The following is a 7401-nucleotide window of genomic DNA, read 5'->3' as shown; positions in this document are numbered from 1 at the left end:
TTTGTTCACCTTCACCTTCTGAATAACCCTGTGCTTTTTGTCGAAAATTTCTGAAATTTTGTAGGCAGGTTTGTGTATTAGGGGAATTGATGCTAATAAATTTTGGGTTAGGGGTGGGAAAATAAAGGGGATCGTGTCATATCTCAACTAGGTTTGACTTGATGACGATTTTTTTCGTTATTAGCATTTACAATTTTTATAAAACCCATCCCTACCCTTAAAATTAAATTTTTTTTTGCCATTTTATAATAATATAAAAAGTTCTTTTCAATAAAATATCGTAACAGACGGTGCTACCAAATGTTGCTTAACTTTCCCAGCAACATTTTTCCAACTCATTGCTGGATTTTTAATTGATTGTCCAAGTGTTTGCACCCTTTGTAATGTTTAAAAAACAGGCTGTTATTTCCTGTTGCAGTGAAACATCTCCATACCATTACACTTTGAGGATGTTTAACAAAATGTTTTAAACAATCTGGATCGTTGGTTTCTCCTTTTCTATCGCTTTCATTTGGTGACGAGATTCCTTGTCACTAAATGTAACACACAATCTTAATTCATCTGAAAATAATACTTGTTTCAGTCATCCACAGTCCAGTGTTCTTTCTGTTTTGTCCACAGCAATCTTTTCATCTGTTGTGATTTATTTAAATGTGTCTTCACTTTTGGTACGCAAGATTGGAATGTAATTTCTCTCAATCTCCACTTAATGAGCTGATTTTTGGAAGAAGTAAAGATGAAACATGATAGAATGTAATACTTTAATAATGTTACAAATGCGAAACAATATAATAAATATTTTAACATAAACATGTTGATATCAATTGAAAAAGGGAATATTTCATTATTTTGAAATGTAGTTGTAGGGAATTATGGCAGAATTTAAATGCTACGAGAATAGAGTCGTCTAACGAATGATAACATTCTTTTTTAAAGAATTTTTATTATTAGGCATTAAATACTACGGGCCAAAATATATAATTTAGAACAATCATCTTTCGAGAAGGATGATTGCAATAAATTGGGTCTCCAATTACTGGATTTGTCACGTGAACATCAATTATACACGGATAGAATCGGACTATCCGGCAGAGTTTACATGTTTAACTAATACAATCAAATCAATTGTTGATTTGACTGTACAGAAAATTTGTTGCCGTTGTGTACATTTCGAAGTTATCGACGACGACGATACATCGGATCATTTTACTATCTTATTGGTTATAGCCTATGAGCCAGTTCGAAACAGCGAGTCCAATTTAAAAACTAAGAATAAGTCAGCAATTAGCAGTCGTCACAACGCATCAATAAATTCAAACGTCATTAATTAATTTATACTGGGAATTATAATCTAAAAGAAATATGTAATTTTAAAATAATGACAGCAATTTATAAAAAAAACAAAGCATTTCGACGGTTTTTGTTAGCAAATGAAAAAAATTATTGAAACTAAAAAAATATAGGCCTATAAACATTGTATAGCTACTTGAAATTGTATTCTTAATAAAGGCGAAGATCGCTCCAAAACTTGGTTGTCGACCTTGAAAGATCTAAATTGCAATATCAATAAATTTCGTCATAAATCAAAATCTAAGAAGACATTAATTGACTTCAAAGAATACGTATCGTATGTCAATAGATTTACAAATATTACTGGCGAAGAGTTTAATAACCGATTTAGGAAAAAGATGAATGTCCGTTTTAGAGGAAGGTTTACCAACGAGTGAAATAAATGAAAGTTGTCACGCACCTAGCTTCTCCCGGAAAAAAAAACTTTCAACTAAATTTTTTAAATTTACTCCTCTGTTCAGAGGATGGTTAGCTAAAACATTCGGCCGATTTTATTTTATTTTTTTCGTGTTTCCCAGAATGTTGAAATACTATAAAGCTATTGTGAAGTATAAGAAAGGAGAGAAAACACCACAAAATTACCGTCAGTAACGAGGAATGTTTTACCGCTATACCGGTAGGAAGATTTCAGTAGTGGACTTCGAAAACTAATTTAAATTTTGAGCTGATCTTGTTAAGAACAAAGGTACAGAACAGGTAATTTTCTCGTTGCGTACAATATTAGAATTTCAATTGATAAATAAAAAATGATACTCTATTTTCATAGATTTTGAAAAAGCATTCGACTCTGGTTCAAATGTTTACTACATTTGAATCAGCTGGAGGATTTTTCCTGCAATCGATTAAATTAAGTTACAAATTATCTTGTTACAATAATATTTGGTATCTTAAATTCTTTTTAATAAGTATTCCCTAAGGATATCCGATATTGCATTATTTGTTCATTTTTCAAATACAATTTTTACGAATTCTGAAGATAGTTGTGGATAAAACTGTACGATTCTTTATGATGATGATCACACCAAAAACAACACTTTGGTATAGGCTAAGATGTTTCTTTATCTTGAAACAATATTCTTAAAAAGTAATACTTAAAAAACTAAAATAATTTTTATAATAATTGTAAAGTTCAAGAAAATAACTTTTACATTAGAAACAATTTAATACTGTATCTCTAGTAGACGAAATTAGGTATTTGGGGATTGCATTTAGATGGAACAACAACTTGAAAGAAAACGATAGATAACGTCGTAAAGTCAATAGTCTTTTCGGATAAAATAGAAAAAAGTTTTACTTGAGATTAATGAGTAATAGAGATGAATGAATTTGTAATATTGGTAAACAAACGAATCAAATAAGTTTAAACTTGATAAACTAAATACTGTAGTTAAATAAATCCCTTGTCATTCGAGATGGAATCCTATAGAGATTTTTCCACCCCATATCCTCTAAAATTGTTTTGCGTTCGATTTTCTTCGCGAATTTTCAGTCCGTTATTGATTTTGATTATTCTATAGCGATCTGATCTATGGCTGCTCCCTCTCTTTTGGACAAAATCATGAAAGAACTTAATAAAATATATCTCACCTTAAATTCTATAACCTACCTTTTACCAGTCATTCTAGCGTTGCTAGGTCCAGATTGGAACTGCCCTTATTTAATGATCGTATAAAATATTTTGATCAATTGCTATACCATAGATACCACAACGGATACGTAATGTCCGATTGACTTCGTTTAAGAGTTCCGTTACGTATTACTCGTAATTTTTCAAGCATCTATACACTTTTTTTAGATTATACCATTTTTTACCGCATTTCACAAAATATAGCTAAAGCTTAGTTCACACTGAGCGAATAGCGAAAGCGAATGTGAAAAGCGAAAAGCGATTTTTATTCGCTTAGCGAAATTGACCCTACAACCAAAAGCGAAAAGCGATTGCGAATTTTAAGCAGCCAATTATTTGCGAGCAAGTGAAAACGTCATCTCGAAAAACAAAATGGCCGCTTCCGACATTCCGTCGTTAACCACATTTGTTTATTTATTGAGAAAGAAAAATAAGTCAAAAATAAAACGATGTTGGGTGAGAGAAATATTAAAATCCGTAATTATAACATGTAATCTATTGTGTGAGAAAGTTTCTGTAGCCATCTTGAAAACAACAAGAACCACGTGACAACTAACGGGAATACGATTGGTGCGAAATTTTTTCGCTAGCGAAAAAGCTCGACAGTTCCGAACTTCAAAGCGATTCGCGAAATGGTAAAATTCGCCGGAAACGACGTCATGTCTGACGTGTTATTCGCTTTGTTTTTCGCTTTCGCTAGCGAATCGCGCTCAGTGTGAACTAAGCTTAATTCCGAACACTTACTTCAAATAGATTATAACGATTTCAAAAAGGCCTGTAAATGAATATTATACAATTCTTAATTTTTTCTTTTCTTTATAATTTTGTACTTTTTATTTGTATTTTCTTTTGTTGTACTTTACTCGTTGTATTTTATGTATTTTTTAATCGGGGTTTTATTGGGTTGTATAAATTTTGTCACCTGTAAATTAAAAAATGTAATTTTACAGGTGACAAAATTTGACAAATTGAATAATTAAAAAGAAAAAAAAAATGCTTACAAATTTACTTAACTTTGAAGTGAAAGAAAATAATAATTTGATTATAACAGATACAAGTATTTCCTTTAATGAAAAATCTGCTGCTTTTTTTGCTTGATATAATTTTTCTATGCGAGGTTCATAATTTAAGGTTTAAGACTTTCCATGACAGCTTTAGAACCCGCTTTCACATTATGTATGTAAAGTTTTGAAATGTATCAAATATTTTTGCTATAATTTATAAAAAAACTAATAGGCCTACTTTCCAAACATGGTGTACAATACCTTGAATTTGTCGCGCGGGTCAGGGGTTCGCCATCATCTATTAGAACAGGATCAGAAACATGGATAGATATTATTAACGCTTTTGACTTTTTTTCGATCAATCTTAAAAAATCGAGCCCTTTTTCATACATAGCATTACCAAATTTCAATAAATTTTCAGTGTTTCCATACATAAAAATGAATTCGTTTGAATAAATATTCAATTTTTATAAATAATATTAAAATTACAATAGAGAATTGTTATTGGTGTATAGTACATGCACTAGCTTTTCAACGTTCCATATCTTAAAGGAATGTAATGCACTAGATTAGAAAAGGATATCATCGGGTCGTCAACATATTCTCAAAGGCTAATTATAGAAATAATTTGAAATATATGAAATATTACAATGATATTTAATAATCGACGGTAAAAAAATAAGTAAAAAAGAAACTTAGAAATATATGTGTATTATACTGTCAATTCCATACTGTAAATTTATGTCTCTTTTATAACGGATATATTCATTAATGTAATACAGAATTGTGTGTGAGAATTTACAAATGTAACTTGATTGGAATCGTAAATTGGAAATCAATCGATACATACAAGCACTTGTATGCATCGATCTATTGTCTTATGTTTTTAAGAACACCTCCGAATGATTTTACGTAATGTAGGCATATAAATTTATTTTTCTTTTTCTCCATTGCAAAAATTTGAGTTTTTAATTTCAACAAAGATTAACCAAACAAAATGTATTTTAAAGTAGAAATAGTTAAAAATTACTGTTTTGTTTTTCCCGGAGATGCGAAGTATCAATATAACTCTACTAATAACAGAGTAATTCGCTGCATCTGTCCTTTCTTATATCGTATAAGGGTGGTATAATAAGTAAACTTTCAAATATTTTCTTAATCGATCGAACAGTCGTTAATTAATTATGAAGAAAAACCGAGAAAAAGAAATAAAAAGATTTAATGAAAATATCTCAACTATAATATCAATAAGTTACGAAAAATAATAACATTAATAACGAAATAGTAATGTTTTCTTCGCGTATAAAAGAAATATTAACGCGCTTCATAATTACGCACGCTTCACTTCACTACTCACGATTTCATTTTCACGTAGGCTACTTAATAATCGATATTTGTGTTAGCCACACTGTATCGAATATCGTCGACATTTCTTTAATCGAAAGAATCGATTGATTTACCAGGCGCAAAGAAACTGTAGCTTTTAAAATTAGGCTATATTTGGAATAAATGACTCCTTCGCATAATAATAATTTCAGTATCTTACAACGGGCCGAATTTTTCAAAATAAGAGATATATTTAGAGACGATGTACATGTCTCGTTGAAGCGTAAGGCTCTTCAAGTCCGTGCTCGTGACTCGAGGAAGTGAAGCTATTGTAAAATGACTGAAGTGACTTTAAAAAAAGTGACGTCATTTCCTGTTTAATGAAAACGAAGTTTCTGTAGATTTAACTCCTGTATGTTAAATAAAATTTTTATTTCTCCATATTTCAGATATTTTTGCCCCTGATTAAATACTATGTTAACACATGCTTCAGACGTTACTGCGGATAGACAAAAAAGGCAAAGTCTGATACTGTATGAAAACAGAGTAGCATAGTCGCAGGTCTTATTAACAGTTTTTAGTAGTTATTCTTTTAATTATTAATGTTATGGACAATTTCCTTATGCGTTCATGTTTGTTACACTTCAAATATAACAATACCACCGTATCTGAAAATTAAGCTCTATGGTCACTCGGCTATCACCGTTACAAGTAGATATGAAACTTCCAAAGACATATGCTAAACTCAATTTTCAGAGGCCCATTTTTCGGAAACGGTTGAGAAATGGGTCCTATTATTTGGACAGAGAGTTGTTTGTGTTTATGGCTACGTGCTCATTAAGTTTTATTCGAATCGGAGACTCGAACGTATGAACTTCTCCTTGTAAGAATTTTAATTCGCGTTACATGCAATTAGTTCGTGATTGGACATGAAAAATTTTATTACTAATAATTTGAGACGTAATATTAGGAAGAAAGAAATGAAATCGGCAACATCCATGAAATTCTTTTATTTATTATTTAAAATGTAAAATTGCACAAAAAACTTTTCAAATGCATTCGTGTTCGTCTGTCTCATACCGAGACATCTTAGAACTTAATTATAATTTTTTTTTATTAAGAATATAAACAGAAACAATCTGTAATGACTAAGAGACACAAAAATACATATACTTTTGAGCTTTCGATTTCTTTTTTAATTTTTATGTACATATATTTATAAAAATGCTTTAGCTATAATAATCAAAAGCACAGAAAAATAGCTTTTTACCTCTAATAACATTTTATATATGCTAACATTTACTACCAATTAGCTATTAGCTATTAGATTTCGCCATTACGAGCGCTACTCGGTGTTAATTAAACAAGAAGTGATTATAAACAAGGGTTATTTAAAGCAATTTTTGTTCCTTTAAATTAAATTAGATTGCAAAATTAGTAGGGATCTTATTCATTACATTCCTATTAATTTAATAAAGTCGTTTGTTTTTCGGTCGATGGAAATATCCAATTTAGTGAAGCAAAATTATAAGTTAGCAGAATAAAGCTTTAATATAACTCTCTTTTATCACAATCGTCGATATATTGCACATTAAAGGAACAAAAAATAATAATAATGATGATAAAAAATTGGTACATTGCACATTTTATTTTGTTCCCAAAATTCGTACCATTTGTTCTTATAATTTTATAATTGCTCGTAATTTTTTACTCTACTGTATTTGGACGGAGTATTATTATATTATATAAAAACTTTACATTTGTAAATACAATTTGAACGTAGTCTATATACGGGTATATTTCAATAAATCGAATGATTAAAAACTGAAGAAATTGATATAGATTATTATGTGTAACACTAACAAATTTAAAAATGAATTCGTATAATGTATCTGAACGATCACGACACAAATAACAATTCTTCTTTAATTTACATCGACGATAACAATATTTTTTCTCTTTTGACTTTTGAGGAACATAGAAGAAACCAATATACTCAAATTTTATATTTCTTCGTGCGTGTTTTGTATACATATATATTTATATATATATATATAACTAAGTATGTAGACTATCTACGTGTATGTATATAAT

Source organism: Centruroides sculpturatus, unplaced genomic scaffold (genome assembly GCF_000671375.1).
Source record: "Centruroides sculpturatus isolate CEXI.00-Female unplaced genomic scaffold, Cexi_2.0 scaffold101, whole genome shotgun sequence".
NCBI lineage: Eukaryota > Metazoa > Arthropoda > Arachnida > Scorpiones > Buthidae > Centruroides > Centruroides sculpturatus.
Note: the sequence above shows the minus strand (reverse complement) of the source record.